This window comes from Galeopterus variegatus, unplaced genomic scaffold, assembly GCF_000696425.1.
Source record: "Galeopterus variegatus unplaced genomic scaffold, G_variegatus-3.0.2 Scaffold3058, whole genome shotgun sequence".
Lineage (NCBI taxonomy): Eukaryota > Metazoa > Chordata > Mammalia > Dermoptera > Cynocephalidae > Galeopterus > Galeopterus variegatus.
The window spans coordinates 93,505-113,947 of NW_007729169.1; the positions used below are offsets into that span (position 1 = coordinate 93,505).

Here is a 20,443-nt window from a genome sequence, read left to right on the forward strand (position 1 = left end):
AATGAATAACTCAATTAGGAAGAAATAACTAAACAAATTTTAAGCCTCATGATCACAGGAAAATAAAAAAAATTAAATTTCAATTTATATACATATTTTTGTAGGAGAAGGGTGATCGAGGAAAGACTTAAGTGTAAAATATATTGTATTAGTACAAATTTCTGGAGAAATGGAATGTATACACAGGTTCCAAAAGAAAATGGAATATAAAATTTGACTATTAAAGAAAATCTTGTTCACATATTTTTAAAAATGGATGGTAGTTGGTGGGTATCAAAATGCCATGATATTTAGATTCCATTGGGTACATTTAAAAGAAAGATGTAATAGTTTTGTTTTAAATATCAATATTTATAATGTATCTAAAAATCCATCTTTACCAACTTTTTACATTTATGATGAAATTCTTTTTTTTTTTAATTTTTATTTTGTCAATATACAATGTATATGATTATTATGGCCCATCACCGACACCTCCCGCCCTCCTCCCTCTCTCCCCTCCCGCATTTATGATGAAATTCTGATGTCAACTTAAAAATGTTGTGAGTTTTCCAAAATTCTTTTAGGAAGCACATGGATAAAAGGATTGAGGACAACTGCTTATGGGGCCTGATGGTCAGAAGAGCAGTACCCTCTCCAGCCCCTGGTAAGGAGATTTTGCTTCAACCACAGTGCTGGAAAGTTTCGTTGTGCCCTTGGGCAAAGAGGGTATCTCAATGGCTATGTCAGCTGCATCAGAACAAGAAGAAAAAAACCCAGACTCCCCTGCTCACCAGCTCACTCATTCCCTTCCCTTCCCTGCCCGGCCAGAGGTACTTGTTTGCAGTTAATTAGGTCCCCAAACCTCACACTCAGGGTTTTAACCTGGAGTGCCTTGTGGCTCCAAATGTTTAGTTCTGACCAGAAGTTGCCACAGGGCCAAATACAGAATCCCCAACTCTACCATCAGAAAAGCAAAGCAAGACTCCAGTGACCCATACTCGCAGCTTGTTATGGGACTGATTTTTTGAGTGTGATATATATAAGGCAATTCTTTTGAGTAAATAAGGAATAGATAAAACTCAGTGTAAGCTCTTGCAGGGGATTATTTGGTCATCTTCACTGGAACACTGTGCGTACACAGGCACACACATCACACACATACAACCAAGTCAACAACAAAAAGACAAGCAACTCAATTAAAAAATGGGCTACCGGGCCGGCCTGGGACTGATTTTTTGAGTGTGATATATATAAGGCAATTCTTTTGAGTAAATAAGGAATAGATAAAACTCAGTGTAAGCTCTTGCAGGGGATTATTTGGTCATCTTCACTGGAACACTGTGCGTACACAGGCACACACATCACACACATACAACCAAGTCAACAACAAAAAGACAAGCAACTCAATTAAAAAATGGGCCAAAGACTTGAATAGACATTTCTCCAAAGAAGATACGCAAGTGGCCAACGAGCACATGAAAGATGCTCAACATCATTGGTTATTAGAGAAATGCAAATTAAAACCACAATGTGATACTCGTTCATACCCACTAGGATGGCTATAATTTTACAAAATGAAAATAACAAATGTTGGCCAGGACGTGAAGAAATTGGAAACTTCTATATTTCTGGTGGGATGTAAAATGTTGCAGCTGTTGTGGAGAACGGTGTGGCAATTCCTCAAAAAGTTAAACATCAGATTATTATATGACCTAGCAATTCCACTACTAGATATATACCCCAAAATATTGGAAACAAGTACTCAAATACTTGTACCTGAATGTTTGTAGCAGCTCTATTCATAATAGCCAAAAGGTGGAAACCAAAATGTTCATCAACTCTAAAGCAAATCATTGTTGAGTGAAAGAAGCCAGACACAAAATTTGGTCACATATTACATTATTCCATTTAGAAGAAATATCTAGGATAGATAAATCCATAGAGACAGAAGGCAGATTGGTGATTGCCAGGTATTGAGTGGAAGGGCAAAGGGCAGAAACTGTTTAAGGGGTACAAGGTTTTCTTTGAGGTTTTCTTTGGATCTAGATACAGGTAATGGTTGTACAACATTGTGAACGTACTAAACACCATTTAATTGTATACTTTAAAATAGGCTGGCCGGTTAGCTCAGTTGGTTAGAGCACGGTGCTGATAACACCAAGGTCAGGGGTTCAAATCCCTGTACCAGCCAGCAACCAAAAAAATTAAAAATAAAATAGTTAATTTATGTATGTGAACTTCATACCAAATTTTAAAAAGTAAGGGTAATCACTCCTCGTGGGAGGAAAGTTGAGCACACTTGCTAGCAGCCCCTTATAAGGCTGGCGATCTCCTGAGCTGAGGGTTGGTGGGATGTGGCATAGATCCATGGGGCATGCAGCATCCACCTGGGCCTGCTGTGCGTTGCCTGAGTGGACGTGGTGGGTAATGGGGACCTGTGCAAAGATGAAGCTCAAGCTGCTTGCTGGGCTGTAATAAACCAAGTCCACTTGGGCTTGTTTCCTTTCTGGCAGAATCTATGGAAGCATGCTGAGCTGACCTGCTGCTTAGAAACTGCTGGCTGATGAAAGGCCTTGTTCCCTGATGTACATGGGCCAATAGGGCATGAGGAACTTCCTTTCCAAGGGTGCAGTGTGCCAAGGCAACTCAATGTACAATAGAAAATCTCACTCGCACCCAGGCTTGCTTTTGCCCCCAATGCCAATAATATTTGTGGGCAAAGCAAGTTATCAAATACTGGGTCACTTAGTGACATCTATTCCAACAAAAGATAGATTTAAAAGCAGGCTTCAAAAAATGCAGGAGTATGTGCACAACTATTATGTGTCAATTAAAAATAAAATAAAAATTTTAAAAAACATCAGGAGGCTATTGAGTGGGAAGGGAACAAGGGCTCCTCCAAGTATCCTGTGTTCTGATCTGAGCCGTGGTTACATGGATGCCATACGTGGGAAGGAAAGTGCAAACAATCCATGTCAAAGTTAACCAAGCTGTACACTTAAGATTTGTACACTTCACTGTATATAGTCATATATCAATAATAACATTTTTTTTTGGAAGGCAGGCATAGAACAATATGCTTGGTATCCTTCCACTTGATGAAAAAAAAAAGCAAGCAAACAAACATACAAAGAAACAAAACCACCAGGAGCAGGCTGAACATTGTATCAGAGCAGGATGCTACTCTTCAGAATTATTGAATGACTGTGCATTATAGCAGTGATTCTTAATCCTGGTTGATTGAAAATCACCTGAAGAGTTTTTTTTTTTTTTTTGTCTTTTTGTCTTTTTTCGTGTCCGGCAACGGATCACAACCCTCAGACCTGAAGAGTTTTTTTTTTTTTGTCTTTTTGTCTTTTTTCGTGTCCGGCAACGGATCACAACCCTCAGTGTCGCGCCCGTACCGGACCGGGACCGGCAACGGGATCGCAACCCTCGGTGTTGCGCCCGCACCTCGCTCAGCCAGTGAGCGGGAACCGGTCTGTATGTGGGATCCGAACCCTCGGCGGGAGCGCCGCCGCGCTCCTAAGCGGCGCACTGTAGCAGTGCGCCACCGGGCCGGCCCCACCTGAAGAGTTTTTGATAAATACTAATCCTTGGGCATCACCCACAGAGATTTTGGTTTAACTGGCCTGGGCACAGAAGAACATTTCATAGCTCCCCAGGTGGTTTATTAGGGGTGGACGAACTATGGCCCATGAGCTAAAGCAGCCTGTTGCTTGTTTTTGTAAATAAAGTGTTACTGGAACATAGCCATGCATATTTATGTAAATCCATGGCTGCTTTTGTCCTATAATGGCCTGCAAACTTAAAATATTTACTATCTGGCCCTTTACAGAAAAAAGTCTACATGCCTCGGTCAGACCAGGACTGCACATTTGAATCAATGGGGGAGTTTATAAAACATGCAAATAAATGTTCGGCACCACCTGGAATCTTCTGGCTCTGACTCTCCAGGAATGAGGCTTGGCATGACTTCCTTATACGTTCCACAGGAGATTTTCTTGAGAAACCAATGTCTGAATGTTCTGAACCAGTGTCCAGTGAAGCCCAAGATCTAGCAGCAGTGGGCTGGCTCCCCCAGAATCATCTGAGGAATCTTTAAAATTCAGATTCCAGGCAATCGGTCTTCAGAGATTCAGAGTCAATGGTTTTGGGGTAGGTTCCATTTACTGTTGTTATAAACCAACCAACCAACCAAAAAGAAAAAAACAAAGCCCACCAACTCCTCTCTGTATTTGGGAACATTTACATCTAGGAGTTGAAATGAGACCAGGTCCCAGCCCCAGTATTTCAAAGATCCAATTCCTCCTGGACACTGGACACTGGAGTCTGCATGGGGTTGGTAGAAGCCTTCTGATTTTGATCTGGCTTTGACTTTAAGTGCAAACAAGAGTTGGTCCCGCCCTGGCCACACTTAAAGGGCACCCGAAGCAGGTGAAGTGGACCAGCAAGTGCATGCAGAGATCAGGGCCACCTAGCAAGAGAGGAAACCTGCACTGCAAGGCTGCTGCATGGTGGCAAAAGTGATGCTCAACTAGCAATGCATTCCCTCAGGAGGTCACCACTGTCTGTTTCCAGAAGAGAAACCAGCAATCTAACCCGATAGATAGATATATATATAGATATAGATATATATATCTATGTCAGAACATGCGTGACCTCCGAGGTCCTAAGCATGGGGATGGACTGCTGGAATTTATATATATATATATATGCACGTATCTATGTCAGAACATGCGTGACCTCCGAGGTCCTAAGCATGGGGATGGACTGCTGGAATTAGGACAGGGTTTAATCTGGCTTTGCAGGAACCAACAGGATTTGTAGTTGGGTTGACACCAGTTTCTCAAACTTGGCTGCACATTAAAATCACTTGGGGAGGTTTTTAAAACCCCGAAGCCCAGGCCAGGCCCCTGACCACTTAAATCAGAATCTCTGGGGGTGGGAATCAGGCATCAGTATTTGTTAAAGCTCCTTAGTTGGTTTCATTGGGTAGCCAAGTTTGAGTGCCCAGTTGACATGCTGGGAAGTCCAAGGGGGACTGGTTGCAGGGATGAGCAACAGGAAGCCATCTGGAACACAGGTAGAGAGATGTGGGGAGAGACCGATGGCTGGCAGTGCACAGTTTACAAAGAGGTGCCAAAGGGCAGGTGTGGCACCAGGTATGATTCTCTAGAAATAAATTGGCACAATCAACAGGTTCTGCTGGGAAGTGAGGCACTCAAGGAAGAGCTGCAATGGGAATTCTTGTTTGCTTTTTTTTTGGTCCAGGGCATTTTGACCTCACCACATTTGGGGTAACAATTTTAGACTTACAGAAGAGTTGCAACAAAGATGGTACAAAAAGTTCCTGTGTACCCCTCAGCCAGTTCCCATAATGTTAACATCTTACATTACGATGGCACATTTGTCAGACTCAGAAAACAACTTTACTATTCACTCAACTCCAGACTTCATTTGAATTTCACCAATGGTTCCAGCAACATCCTTCTTCTGCTCCGGGATCCCTTCGGTGATGCGCGCTGCATTTACTCATTGTGTTTAATTGCACCCGTCATTTCTGAATGCTCTATTTGACCCAGCTGGTGTTTTGAACTTAAACACATGTTTTTGTTCTGTCTTTATAAACATGAATATGTAGATTTTCATCTGAATTTTACCAACATGTTTCCATTCTGTGCAGGTAAACTATAACCATGTTTTTCCATTTAAAAAAATTGTTTTCAACAGGATTTTTTTCCTACAAAAAATGTTACCAAAAATATTTGGTTCATCAGTTATTTTTTGTCTATATGAATGCTGTCCATCATGGCTTTTGACAATCTGAGTTTCCTTTGATGATCACATTTCTATCAAGATCAATTTTCCTGAGCCAAAATTTGCATATCTAGGTTTTACTGAAATTATTTGATTGTTCTATTGATTTTAAAAAATTCAATTTTACCACGTGCATTTTTCCTTCTGTTGCTTTAATTTTGTGTGGGTTCCTTCTATCACATTTCATTTTTCCCAGCTGTATTGTTGCACTTTTCAAATATATCAAGTTTACTTTCTTTAGTTTCTCATTTGCAACAAATTTTATCATGTGTAATGTTAACTGTTGCCAGTTTTTTTTTCATTGGCTATTTCTACCAACAATATTTGCAGTGACTTGTATAAAAGATTGATAATTTGTATTTTTCTAGTTAAGCCATGGAAGAATTGAGTGGCTCTCCTCAGATATTGCAGGAATGTTCTGCTGTCCAGAATTATCTATTGTGTTGCTCGTGCAGTTCTTCTGAATGTTGGTGCTCACTTCATATGCCAGGGACTGGCAGAGCAGGGTGGATGATGAGTCAAGTGGGTCGAAAGACCTGTTTCATTAAATTTTTAAAGCTTCAGATTTTTTTAAAAAAATGGCTGCATGTCAGTAGCCCTGCCTTGCTCATGTAAATGGCACCCTGGAGTTGTGCAGGATCACGCAGGATTGTGAGCGAAAGGTCAGAAGAGCAAAGCAGCATGAGCAGAATAGGATACCAGGCTGAATACCAGACAAAGACACTGTACCGGAAACGGGCAGAGGCAGAGGTGTGGCCAAAGGGAGGTCTTAGTTCCTGGGATCCAGATACAAGGTCAGGGCAGGGCCAGCCCCAAGGTTGATTTGCTGCTGAACTACTAGCCTGGGCTTTCTAGACTCCCCCAGGAGGAGTGGACTCTATCTCAAGAGGCTGGGGTGTGGCCCAGTGACGCATCTGCGAGGGCAACATGGAAAGGGTGGGGCAGGAAATTAGAGAGAAGTAGATTCATCTGAGGAAATCAGCAGCCGTATTTATGGAGGTAAAAATGTTCTCATTGGAAGCTTTAGCTGTAATGCTCTGTGGTAGCCAACTGCCTGTACAGAGGGAAGGCGGATTTATTGCTGTGACCAAGCCACCTGGAGCAGTGATGCTGCAGTGACAGAAAAGAGGGACAGTAGGACAGAAGGACGCTCATCAGTGGGGCCACGAGCTCAGTGCATCATGTCACTCTACCCCATGTCCCTTGGGAAGGTCTGAGACTAGGGCCAGCAAGTGGATCTAACAGAGTCCTCCCTGAGTTTTGGGGAGGTGAGTTCCCAAAGAACGGGGCTCCAGGGCAGACTGGGCAGGAGATGCCGTGGACCCCTGCTCTGGGAGGGGCTCGACAGATGCCTCCTTAGCCCAAGCTTGGAACAGACTCATGGCTGCGAAGTGAGTTAGTTCTTTCTCCTTCTCCCACCCGATTTCCTTCCCCCTTCTCTCTCCCTCCCCCACAACTGCTCCACAACAACATCATAGAATGTAAAAAAAAAAAAATTAATAAATAAATAAACTTAAAAAAAAAAAAAAAGAAGAGAGACAGTCTGCATCCAGGGATGAAAAGACTCGGCCCCTTCTCCAGACGCTCCAGATGGCCTTTTCCAAAGAAGTGCAGGTCAACATCTCTCTGCTGGGTCTCAGGACAACAAAAGGGATCATTTCACCATGTCTTCCACACTGTCCTCTCCCACTGCCAGATTAGAACAAACAAAAACAGAAAGAGGGCACAGCTGGGAAATAAAAGATAATTGGGCTTGAGTAGCAAATAGTAATTCCCCTCATTCTTTCCCAGGGCTAAGCGACCACATCTACTACAGCTGCTGAGCAGAGGCGTTCTCATCTGTGTGTTTGTGAATGCAACATGCATTCAGAAAAAGGTGGGTAAATGTATACATGGCTTGGGTATCTATGCAACCACCACCCCATCAAGAAATAGAAAATTTCCAGAAACTCAGATGGGTGGTCAGCCCTCCAACCTCTGCCTGAAATCCCAGGGCAGTTCCTTGACTTGTGCAGCATCTGAGATTTGGATGGTGAAAAAGGGCTTTTTTCTGCAAAGGCCCTCAAGGTCCAGAGGATCTAGACAGACTTGGGAGTTCTCAACTTTAGTGGTTTTAAGGAAACTCTCAGGGAATTATAGAATTATTCTCCATCCTGAATGACTTCCAAATGTCTCGCTGGATATTCATGTATACAGAAAACATGTCTGCATTTATCTGGGCCTAGAACCTAATTCTTGTTTTACAAATAAACACACTGCCCCTCTCTCTGTCTCTCTCTCTTTTTTTTTTGCACAATTTCCATATACACTAAAATTTCCAGTAACTGCCAAATACATTGAGGGAAGATTCCACATTTATTTTACTTTAAGCATAACCAAGAGTTGTTCATCATCTCAGCCAGTCTCATCACAGACAGCAACGCCATGGTGCGCAGTACAGCACACCTGCGTCAGTCTACCTGTAGGTATGAGTGCCTGACTACTTCATTATAGTTAGACTCTACCATTTATGGATTAAGGTACATATTATTTTACTACAAAATGTTTTCTGTTGTTTATTTCTATATTATAGTTAGGGCAGTATACTGTCCTTTTGAAATCATATGTATAGGCAGTTTATTTTATCTATAAAATTTCACTTTGGGATAGTAAAGGAATATTTTGTTTATAAAATTTCATTATAGTATCATAAGAAAATTTTTGACATAAAAAGGGGGTTGTTAGGTATGATAAGGGCAGAAAAACTATTGTGATTGAATCACCTCATTTTTCAGACAAAGGATTGGAAACCCAGGGAGGCGGAGTGCCCAAGGTCACAGTCCAGGACTAATTAGCAGAGCCAGACACCCAGGAATCCAGCCCCGACCAGGCCTTGGCTTCCTGCCTCAGCACTGCCAGCCCAGCCTGTCCATGTCTCTGGAGAGCTCCTTGCCCTCACAGAAAACCACCTTCTTTGTCTCTGCTCTTGCCAAGGCCAGCATAATAATTTGTAACATCATGCGGCCTTACAAGGAAGCACGACCAGGCCTTGGCTTCCTGCCTCAGCACTGGCAGCCCAGCCTGTCCATGTCTCTGGAGAGCTCCTTGCCCTCACAGAAAACCACCTTCTTTGCCTCTGCTCTTGCCAAGGCCAGCATAATAATTTGTAACATCATGCGGCCTTACAAGGAAGCACAAAACCTTCGCTGGACCCTAATTATTATTATTATTATTATTATTTTTAGCCAGACTCTTTTCCTTGGATATGCAAAAATTATAAATTACAAAATAAATGAAGCCCTTGTTCCTGGCTTACTTTGGACACAAATTGCTGCCTGTCCTTGTCTGTTCGAAGTTGGATTCAATGGCCTTCAAGAAAAATGTCAAGTAGAGAAAAAAACAACTTCCTCGATTTTGGAAAAAGGCAATGAATTTTATAGCTAAAGATCTAAAGCCTGGGATTCTAACCCATTAGTACACTAATAGCCTCAACAACCAGGGCCATAGGGTGGATGGCACTTAATTTGTATACACAGTGTCTCCACAAACTGTATAAGAACTTGTGTTGCTGAAATGTTGGTTGATCTTCCACTTGCTGTATCCTACATATGAAAATTCAGTGACCCCTTTGCCTCTAATATGCATAATTTCAGGCAAGGGCTAAAGATATAAATGAGGAAGGGCTGGGGGAGGGCTGCTTCAGCAGAGATGGCAGGAGAAGACCTCATGTCTTCAGGTGAGGCTGCAGGAGGGTGACCCAGTTTCACAGAGAGCTGGGAGAAGGTAAGTCCAAAGGGCCTGAGGCAGGAAGGCGCTTAGAGAATTAGAAGAGCAGAAGGGAGACCAGTGTGAATGACAGAAATGGACTGCTGAGTGCATTGGATGGATGGGTGGACCCAACCCCATTCCCCAACTTGTAAATAGCAAAATGGAGTTGAAAAGCAGTCACTTTTCAAGTTCAAGATAATGACATCTCACAGGACAAGGGACTCCCTGGGACTTTCCCACCTTCCCTGCCAAATCTGGGTAGGGCAGAGTCTCCCTGGGCTTTACTTGGCCATCCCATGAAGACATGTGGCCCAGGAGAGAAACAGAGTATGCAGATCATCCTTTGAGACAATTCTGGCAGAATTCTTCAGATTCCCACACAAAGTCTTCAAAAAATAAAAAAAAGATAAAATTATCAAGCAAATCACAAGAGTCCCCAAACATGGTGATACATGTTGTGACAAGGACAATGTGTCTTAGTGCCATCTGGCTGCTTGCTGTGCCAAGGGAGAAAAACATCTTCAGAGAACTTGTGTTTTCAGTGAGGTTTCCAGAAACTCATCAAAGAGTGGCCTGTGTAATAACGGTGTTAGAATAATCTCTATAAAACATAATAAATGATACTGCTTTAAGAGAGAGAGGTCCAGAGAGAAAGCCCAGAAATGACTCAGTTCCTGACACTCAACAAGAATGTAGGGAGGGGCCAAGGACAAAAAAGGAAAAGGCACTGGGGTCCAGCAAGGTTTTTATTCTGAGGTGTCCTTGAGGAGGAACAAAATCAAGAGAGGCTCAGCTAAGAAGAGAAAAATTGATGTTGAAGAAAAATTGGGTGGCAGAGCGAGGTGAGTGAGTTGTCAGAAGAGGGGAAAGATCAAGAGAGAAAAAGAGATGAGAATGATATGTGGGCAAGAGAGACTGACAGAAGCAGAAGGGACAGAGATGGGTTCTTAGGAGAGTTGAGAGGCTGATCATAAACATGTGAATGAGCTTCATTTACACTAGGCAGAATGGAAGAAAGGTGAACTCTTCGGAGACAGGAGATGCACTTACAGATATCTCTGGTCCAAGAAAGGGAAAACAAATCTTTCTCTCCTTGGGGATGGGCTTGCTCTAGTTTTGATGTGTTTTTCAGTCTCCAATAATACCTGCATTACTGTTCATGGGAAAAGCTCCTGGATAAAATAACGCAGGTTGCCCCTTAAAATCCCCAAAGTGTTAACAGAAACAAAATTCCAAAAGCTAATGTGTAATACCTTAGACAAAAGCTTTCCAGTTCAACTGGAAAACAGCAACCACGTAGAGAGACAGAAGCTTTGTGTTCATATCTAAGAAAACACAGTTGTACTGGCTTAGAAGCTCTGTGGAGAAGCTCCAGTTCCCAAAAGCTATGTATAGATAAGTGGAAGAATTTCACACGGGGACACGGGAGAGAATATACTGTCTGGGTAATTGATCCCTAATAACCAGGGAGGGGGCAGGAGAGAAGTTCTGAATGTGGCTGTGTAGGGTAGGGATCGAGATGACAGATTCTGGTGTCCGACCATCTGGGACTGAATCCTGCCTTTACCACTAGGCATTTATGCACATGCAAAATTCTTACTTGACCCCTCTAAGCCTCAATTTTCACATCTGTAAATAAAGATACTTTAGTTGATGGACAAGCTATGTGCTGAGTCTGGCATCCAGGGAGCTTTCTGTACATTGGCTGTTATTGTTACCAGGCCTACATCTTAGCTGTACATCATTGCCTTAATGAGAATTACTGGAACACTATATATCTAGAGCCTATTTCAATGGGGTATTCCTGAATATGACACTGGCTTTGCCATATGAGGACAAGATGCTGGTCCAGGTGTCTTGGATCTCTGGCCCAGGACGAGGCAGCAGAGTGGAGACATGCTGGGGCTTCTGATCAAGTTTCAGAACAATGGAGCCTCCCGCCCATTTTGTACTGGGAGGGATTTCAGAGAGATGGCAAGCAACAGGAGTGAAAATGTATTGAGTGCCCACTGCAAAGAAGGCATGGTTCCGAATGCCTTGCCTATGTCATCTCATTTACTCCTCAGAACAACTTTGTGACACGTTATGATTATGACCTCCATGTTACAGATGGAGAAACTGAGGAGTGAAGTGGCTTGTGAGGGGTATTTCCATCTATATTTCCGAATGCCTTGCCTATGTCATCTCATTTACTCCTCAGAACAACTTTGTGACACGTTATGATTATGACCCCCATGTTACAGATGGAGAAACTGAGGAGTGAAGTGGCTTGTGAGGGGTATTTCCATCTATATGTAAACCAATCCTCAATTTCCTGGAACCCAATTAATGGACATTCTATTTTTCTTGGAATTTTTTTTTTTTCGTCCTTTTTGAGACCAGCCGCACTGCGCTCAGCCAGCAAGCTCTGTGAGTGCACCGGTCATCCCTATATAGGATCCGAACCCGCGGCGGGAGCACTGCTGCGCTCCCAGCGCCACACTCTCCCGAGTGCGCCACGGGCTCGGCCCTTGGAATTTTCCACTTACTCAACTTTTAGGAAAAGGAGATAATTTACAAGAAGCAAGGCACATTAGAGATTTATTTAGGACATTCACAAGGTCACTAAGGGTGTAACTTGAATAAGGATGGAGAAGAGTTCCATTGTTGACACCCTTTAGACCTGCAGTTGTTCATAACAATGTCAAAGGCAAATCAGAATCCCAAACATTCCTCACATAAAAGTTCAACTACACTGAGAAAACTCTACTTACCAAGAAATTAGAGTGGACTGACATTTTAGATATATTTCATCTCAACTATGTTAAAACCATATACACAGTGTTTGGGAAAAACACACAAAAGTGTAAGCAGCCACTGTGGTTAGTGAGATAATGGGCAAGTTTTATTCTTTAATTTCAAAGGTAAATACAAAATTATTTTCTAAAGATTTGAAGTGGGATCCTAATACTCTTTGATAACAAGAGGAATCAATTAATGGGAAAATTTCCATTCCTAAAGCAATCTGGATGACACTTTTTTAATCTCTCGAAGGGCTCTCTTTGATGTGGTCATATCGACCTGCAGCCTTGGACAGTCATGTATTTAATATTTTGGCTCTTTAAAATTGTAACTTAACTTCATCCTAAACCATGAGAGCAAAGAAATCACAGAGTATTTTTTGTGTGCTGTTTAAATAAATTTTTAAAAATTAAAATACATAGACAAATAAATAAATGCCAATGAAATTGACATTTACAAAAATACAGTGTTTTCCATGTGCTAACCTAAAATTATGTGTAGCCCCAGTGGTACCTGGAGAACCCTGCAGTGGGAATGCCCAGGTCCTCTCAAGTTGTATTTTAAAGCCTATCAGGAATCCATGCGTTACTGCTTGACACATGGAGCAGCCGAGAGAAACATGCAGCAGAGGCAGGAGGCCCAGAGAGAGACCGAGAGTCACCCCTCATGAGGATCTACTGAAGTTTCTGCCCTGGGACACTGAGAGAGCGCTAGATACTGGTCATGAGTTCCCCTTGTCACTTTGAGTAGGTTTGGCTACTAACCTGGGGAATGCAAAGCGGTCTTCAAAAAGTGCATGAAAAGATTTGTATTCTCTTTCAATTCTGTTTTTCCACAAACTTTTTGAAGTACCCTCACATACTTCATGGCTGTTGCCCCCAAGATTCACCTATCATTGGACAGGGACCAACACCTGACCCACATTTGGCCAGATTCTCTCAGGAATGTAGAGTTGGGACTGAGAAACAGTGGACAGTCATCACTAATTGTTTCAACTGAGGTGATAAAAACTCAGGGGCTGAGGTGTGGCCCTCAGCAGTCAAGAGAGGGGAGAAGCAGAAAGCAGAAGTCACCAGCAAGAAAGAATAAGGAGACCTGAAGAGAAAAGCAAAAGCCAGAGACTGAAAACTGGCTGCTGACCTGCTAGTTTTCTACCTCCTGGTTTAGGGCTTCCATGAGGCTCAACTATACCTCTTGCCCCACAGTTCCATGAACTACTTTGTACCCTTATAATCCATTCCACATTTTGTCTTCAGCTTATTCAAGCACGTTCTTAATAGTCATGCATCACTTAACAACTGCATACATTCTGAGAAACGCCTCATTAGGTGATTCTGTCTTTGTGTGAATGTCAGAGTGCACTTCCCAAACCTAAACGGGTTAGCCTACTACACGCCTAGACTATATGGTAGCCGATGGCTCCTGGCCAGCAGCACCGCAAACACATGAGTAATGAGTTGTACTGTGAAGTTACTATGGCTACTATGTCACTAGGAGATGGGAATTTTTCATCTCCATTAAAATCATATAGGACCACTATCGTGTATGTGCTCCAGCACTGCCCAAAATGCTATTATTTGGTGTATGACTAGTTGCAAGCAAAAGGGCTTTGACTATGATCATACAGAAAACAAGGTCGTACTTACTGCTAATAAAAAGGAATTTTTCATCTCCATTAAAATCATATAGGACCACTATCGTGTATGTGCTCCGGCACTGCCCAAAATGCTATTATTTGGTGTATGACTAGTTGCAAGCAAAAGGGCTTTGACTATGGGAATTTTTCATCTCCATTAAAATCATATAGGACCACTATCGTGTATGTGCTCCAGCACTGCCCAAAATGCTATTATTTGGTGTATGACTAGTTGCAAGCAAAAGGGCTTTGACTATGATCATACAGAAAACAAGGTCGTACTTACTGCTAATAAAATTAATTGTTCCTAGTTTTTATAAGAGAATAATAAACCACAATGTTTCATTGAATTTTGCAAGAACTAAGAATTCAGGTATCTTACCATCTGAGGAAGTTTAAGAATAACTGCTCTAATTTGTTGGAAGAAGGAAAAGCCCTTCTTGGGTCCTCACCCAAATACATCTGAGAAAACTATGACAGCTGATTAAAAGCAGCAGAAGGTATGTTGACTATAACACTGGCTCTCAGGAAAAAGCAAAAATCAGAATCACTTAAGGAAGTTTCAGTGTTTGTTTTAAATAGAGCTACCAAGGCCCCACCTCAACTTACTGAATCAAAAACTCCAGTCAAGTAGTCAACCTAGGAGATCTCGATGTGCACCCCTGTTAGAAACAGCCACTTTAAAATTAAAAAAGAAAGAAAGAAACAGCTATGTGATCCCAGCACAAAGAAACATCTGAGAAAAGGAAGGATTGTAGAGTTCACAGATTAATGCTAATCACGGTTCCTTGATGACACTGCCTTTTCTGGTATAATGCAGTGAGGGAATTCCTTTCCAGCACAGAAACACTGATTCTCTGCCAATAACGATGAACCTCAAACATCCAAAAGGGCTTAAATTATCTTCAGTACACACTGTTTGAAGAGGTAAGGTAATGTACAATCCATTTATTTTAAATGCTTTCACCAAAATGGTTAAAAAAAAGTTTGGTACAAACACATCCCTAGACAAACCTTTAATTCAATAGAAATGTCCTTGATAATGAAGTATATCATTTCCGAGGTGCCAGATCAATGCAGTGACGTTGTGGTGCACGTGCTATGTGGACTGAGTCCTGCCTCCTTTGAGTTGACTCGAGACAGGACTTGATTTGGTTAAGACACAGGAAATGGAAGCAAGAACTCCATACTCTGGTGTTTCCCCTCACAGATGACAAGAAATAGAACCAGTTTTATTATTAAGACAAGGGACTTTGTACTTGTCTCGTCTGTGATAGTTCAACTGAACAACACCAGTCCAGTGCTACCACTGGAACACTGTACTCTCTGGCTGTCAGGAGAAACAATCATTTGGGAAAGTCATATGAATGCCCGGTTCTCATCAATGGCAATGAAAGGAAGGGCACAAGGACATCACAGTCAAAGCGTATAGGAAGGAGTTTGCATTGATCCATCTACTCAACAAATATTTACTGAGGGCCTGCTGCATGCCAGCACTTTGCAAGGTGCAGACATACAGAAGTGAATGAGATAGACATGGATTTCATGGTTCCATGCAGACAGCAAGACAACCCCAACACAGCAAGTCAATTGTGTAATAAATCAGTATTCCCAAATGCCAGGCACGTATTCAGTTACAGAACAAGCACATTCAAAGTCCCAAACATCTAATCCTGCCTTGTTCTTTCAGGTGACCAGCCATCATTCGGAAGCTACCTGGGGGCTGCCAGCCACCAGTCAATTCATTAGCATACAAAAACCATTAACATACAAAAAGACTGGAGATTTTGAAGATTTTAGAAATTACATGCCAGGAGACAGGGATAAAGACCAAATAAATATTTCACAATATCACAAGCCTAAATGGGATGATGTGCACATATCAGTGCTTAGTACAGTGCCTGGCTCAACAAATTTAATTATTGTAACTGGGGCCCTTTAGAGTGTCTGCCCTGTACCCAGAGGAGACTTAGGACCTAGTGCAAAGTAAGTGTCTAATAAATGGTGGGTGTTTAGTCTCCCTCTCCCCTTTCTGAGCATCATGATGCTTTTTTAAAGGCAAAGAAATGAGATCACTCAATTCTGAAAAGCTAGTCTTCTGTATTTTGGATCCCACCCACCTTCTTACTTTCTAGTGGGTTTTCCTGCTACTTCTAAACCTTCCCTTTGAGCTCTGTCCTCCATGTTTCCTTACCTCCTGCCTGCAGACATCAACACTGTTCTTTTTAACTATGCTTTATTGCATCTGTGTTTAATAAACTACATTTATCCTTTACAAGACCTCTCCTCTCTTCATTTAATATAAATTATTAGAAAGAAGAACCTGAATGGATGTGGCTTAGCAGTGGGTTTCTATCTCTGCCCCCAAACAGCATGCAGGTGTTTACAGAACAGTCATTAAAAATGTTTCACCTGGTTAGTGTTCACAGAGAGGGTCTTTACAGATGGAGCTCCCCTTCCCAAAATGAAATTGATTTTATTGTTAAATAACAGCACTCTTGCTAACATTTAAGTAAGTATGTACATAAGACAATTCTTAACATACCCACCTCTACCTTTCTGTCTCTCCCCTTCTCCTCTGCCAGTGTTGGTAACTCCAAAACTTTCTACTTAGCCCCTTTCCCAAACCTCACATACCTAAATAATCTGCAGAAGTACTCTACCCCACCAAGAACAGGGTATTGAAATGTCTATTCCCTCTATGGATCCCTTAATACTCATAAATAATGACGGATTTATGGAACAATCACGCTGGTGGGGCTGGCATCCCCATGTGTTCTACATTCCAAGTTTAAGAGAGTTTTTCCTCAGACATTTGGGCATTATCCAAAATCAACATGGACGGTATCCAACAAGACCTCAGAGATGCTATTTTTCTTTGACTATGTTGTGTCAACTGCCTACTGTACTAGACTTGATACATTTTAAATTACTGTACTGAGTTTCCTCTGAACTTGTTACTTTTCACCACTTCCGGTTACTGGGTCTTAATTTCCCCATAGGAAAATCTTTTGTCTGCCACAGGTTCATGCTTTTCTGGCTCGATTCTCATTAATTAGATATCCTAAGTGGAAAAGCTCTTTTGTCTACTTATTTGGGATGACCAGAGGGAAATCAGCAAGAATGGAATAAAATCACTGTGCACCCCATCAGGAGAACCATGACTGCCCCACGATCAAACAGGAAGCAATTTTTTAACATTGACATCACATGGGGTCCTGTCCAGCAACTCTTTCCTGAGTTTTGGATAAAAAACCAGGTGATGAGATCACTTGGTTCCTATATCTCATCACTTAAGCCATGTGTCAGGAAAGAAGTCAAACACAGAGATGAATGGCAGGTGACACTCAGCCTGGGGGGGGTGGGGTGGGACCAGGGGATCCAGTGAGCTGCCCAAAGAGAGCATCCGTAGCTGCTCAGTGAGTGGTCGGCACATGGATTTGTGGGGCCAGCATAGCCAGATTTCCATTTTTCTAAGAGGAATCAGAAATCTAGGTTTTGACTGGAAGTATGATTTTCAGAAGTTGACAACTAATTCAAATGCTCTCAGACACTCAGTTCCACAGCAGTATGCAGGAGCTGGCTTATGGTAGAGGCTCCTGAGAGCTGATTCGCATCTCTACTCTGCCTTCCACCTTCAGCGACTTCACATTTGTAGATTGAAATCTGCCACCGTGGGGATATTTACACCATAGACATAGGCAAATGCTATGAATCAGGGATTTTGTTTTTTGTTTTTGTTTGTTTTGAGTTGGTTGTTAAACATGTACCAGCTCATCACCATCTGTGAGCCAAATAAAGCATGTTGCCTTTGGCTGATTGCTGTCAGTTGCAATTTCTAATTTAAACATTAAACACAAGTAATGTTACATAACCATGAAGAAGTTTTATATATTCCAAAATCAGTAATTTCAACAGAGTGTACACATGATGCTGAAACCACAGGGTAGGTGGTGGGCCAAGGGTCAAGGGACACCATCCGTAGCTGACAGCACAGAGGTAAAGGAAGGGAGCAATTCTGAACAGAGCCCACTGTGCTGTAGGAAGAGTGCTCTATAAATAGGACACTTCTAAATGCTTGCTCCTTCCCCACTGCTTTGCAGGACGGTGGTAATTCATGCTCCCATAGATGACCCTCAAGACACTGCAACATCCTGAAACATGCGAATCATCAGGAAGAGATGAGATTATGCACCGGGATTGAGCAACAAAAGTGTTTCGAGTCCATTTTCAAACAACTGCAAGTGGATTAACGCCCTCTCACAAGCGGTGGACACAGCAGCAGTGGCAGGTTCCCTTTTTCTCTCCATTCAAAATCAGCCAGCCTAACCTCAGTCAGGTTCTCAATTCCTGTTCTCTGTTACATGGAGCCTTTGGCAGTCTGGCAGAGCCTATGGGTTCCTTCTCAGAATAATATATATATGTTTTAATGAATGAAGTAAAATTCATGAGATTATGGAAGCAGCCATATTAAAACACAGCAAACTACAAAAATAATGTGTGCTATATGTGCTTCACTATTAAATCATGAAATAACAAGATCAGGACTCATAACTACCGTGGTTTTGAAGCAGTGGGGGGTGAAGGAAGAGGCACCTGCCACAACTGTAAAGTGAGGGGAACAGATCTGTCATCTCTTATTTTCACAGCCAAATTTATGGCCACGCTGAATTCTATCCACGGGCCCAGGTTAAGAACTCCTGAAGCCAGGGTGGGCACACAGTAAGGACTCAATAAATTCTGACTGAAGCAAACTGAACTCTGTGTTTGCTATGGGATGGGTACTGTGTGTGGTTCTAAGGAAATAAGAAGGAGAAAAGACACTGTTCAAACCTAGTATGGGACACCCAGATGTCCTCCTATTATACAACCTGACAGCCCGGTTTCTTCAAAACAATAGCTTGCAAAAAATACTCTTGGCAATATCAAATGCAAACACAAAAGCATCCATTGATGGCAAAAATAAACACTGAACCTGAGCCGTAGGTTTTATTTCAGTTTTCACTAGAATTCTGATGATCTCAAAGGCAAACTGCCCCCTCCTTCCTCCAACTTCAATCATGGCTGAACAAAGTCTGAATCAAAGTTCTGCCACTACACTGGCTGTGTGACTTTGGGCAAGCTAGTTAACCTCTGTGCCTCAATTTTCCCATCCACAGAATGGGAGAAAATAAGAGTCCTACCTCATAGCATGAAAGATTATATATTCAGAGAGCTTAGTACAGGACCAAGGAAGGAGAACACAGTATAAATTAGCTGTAAGAATAACAAGATCCTTGAAAGTTGGTTAAGAGAATATTTGAATTTTAAAACTCTCAAAAACTTGGTAGTGGCTAGACACATTTACAATTTACAACTTAAATATGAAAATTAAAAATATGCTTTATGAGCTGTTGTACTAGCAAATAATTAGAAACAACCTACATGTCCTATAATAGGAGAAACAATTAAATTATCGAACATCCATTCCATGACTGTATATCCTGGACAACCTTAGGAAGAAGCAAGAACTATGGATACACTTCCCAACTCATTCTATAGGTCTATAATTTTATCCTGATACCAAATGAGACAGACATCACAAGAGAAGAAAACTATGGGCAAATGTCTCCTTTGAATTAGGATGCAAAAACCCTCAACAAAATGCTAGCAAACTGAATACTATAACATAACCAAAACATATAAAAGAATTGTACACCACAACCAAGTAGGATTTATCCCAGAAATCCAAGGCTGATTTAACATTAAAAAATTAATTAATGCAATGCACTATATCAAGAGTATAAAGGACAAAACCACACGATCATCTCAATACTTGCAGAAAAAGAACTTGGCAAAAATTCAACACCCGTTTGTGATAAAAAATACTCAACAAGCTAGGAATAGAAGAAAACTTCTTCAACCTGATAAAGGCCACCCAAAAACTAATTTCATACTCAATGGTGAAAAACTGAAATTTTCCCCCAAGATCAGGAATAAGGTAAGGATGTCCACTCTCACCTCTTCTATTCAACATTATACTGGAGGTTCTAGCCAGGCATGAAATAAAAATAAAAGAAATCTAGATTAAAAAGAAAGAACGAATATGACCTCTATTCATAGATGACATGATCCTGTATATAGAAAATGCTAAGGAATCCACTAAAATATCATTAGTACTAATGCATGAGTGCAGTAAGGTCATAGGCCCCAAGGTCAACACAAAAAATTAATTCCATTTCTATATACTTGCAATAAATAATCCAAAGTAAAATTAAGAAAACAATTTCATTTACAATAGCATTAAAAAGAAAAAAATACTTAAGAATAAACTTAAGAAAAAAGTACAAAACTTATACTCTAAAAACTATAAAATACTGTTGGAGGAAATGAATGGATCTAAAAATGGAAAGACATCCCATGTTCACAGATTGGAACACTTGATATTGTTAAGATGGAAATAGTCCCCAAATTGATCTATAGATTTAACCCAAGGCT

The 20,443-nt window shown here is 41.5% G+C and overlaps 1 protein-coding gene and 1 non-coding gene across 2 annotated transcripts in view; one reads left to right on the top strand and one right to left on the bottom strand.

The window, feature by feature from the left end:
- Window positions 1–20,443, bottom strand: part of KCNK13 (potassium channel, subfamily K, member 13) — a 90,967-nt gene that overhangs the window by 52,096 nt on the left and 18,428 nt on the right. The gene's annotated exons all lie outside the window — the stretch shown is intronic.
- Window positions 2,099–2,173, top strand: TRNAI-GAU. Its single transcript has one exon. It is a non-coding gene; the product is annotated as a tRNA-Ile (tRNA).